This window comes from Dermacentor andersoni, chromosome 1 (genome assembly GCF_023375885.2).
Source record: "Dermacentor andersoni chromosome 1, qqDerAnde1_hic_scaffold, whole genome shotgun sequence".
Lineage (NCBI taxonomy): Eukaryota > Metazoa > Arthropoda > Arachnida > Ixodida > Ixodidae > Dermacentor > Dermacentor andersoni.
The window spans coordinates 360,929,199-360,929,962 of record NC_092814.1 but is presented as its reverse complement, the minus strand read 5'-3'; the positions used below and the strand labels follow the sequence as shown (position 1 = coordinate 360,929,962).

At 47.8% G+C, this 764-nt stretch overlaps 1 non-coding gene across 1 annotated transcript; it reads right to left on the bottom strand.

The window, feature by feature from the left end:
- Nucleotides 1–378: 378 nt before the first annotated feature.
- Nucleotides 379–451, bottom strand: TRNAR-CCG (transfer RNA arginine (anticodon CCG)). The gene has a single exon. It is a non-coding gene; the product is annotated as a tRNA-Arg (tRNA).
- Nucleotides 452–764: the final 313 nt, after the last annotated feature.

Here is a 764-nt window from a genome sequence, read left to right as displayed (position 1 = left end):
ATATGCGCATGCTTTTGGATCCCGTAGAATTTGTGCACGAAGACATTTGAGAACTGTGTGTTGGCTAACTTATTATGACATAACAGATAGTAGTTCTTCAGCAACAGGTCTTTAGCAGGACGTTCTTAAATCGGTGGGGGCCCCTCTAGACCCTCTGCACGAGTGTTGTGAGCTTTGAAGTCACGGCATGCCTTGGGGTGGGGGCAGGGGAGGGCCCCCCTACTGGAGCCGCCACCACTGGTTTGTAGTGCCGTGGGACAGGCTGCCTCTTCGTGCAACTCTGTTTCAGAATGTAATAATAATGAATGAAAATACCAGTGTACCCTCGCCCAATTTTGTTGTCTGTACCATGTAGCAACAGGCAAAAAAAAATTAGCACGTCCGCGACAGGACTCGAACCTGCAATCTCCTGATCCGGAATCAGGCGCCTTATCCATTAGGCCACGCGGACACGCAGAACCGGTAGCTTCACTGGCCATAAACAGCAAAGCTCCATGAGTGAAAAGAAAAACAATATGGATGTAAGTCTGGCGTTTTACGCACCAAAACTACGATTTAATGATGAAGCACGCCGTAATTATTTTGGCCACCAGGGGATCTTTAACCTGCCCCCAATCTACGGGGCCATGGGTGTTTTTGTACTTCACCCCCATTGAAATGCGGCCGCCGCGGCCGGAAGTTGCTCAGAAAGAAAGATGAAGCTTTGTCCATAACATGATGAACTAAAATTGATATCCGGCGCAACATATGAAATAAATATTTGT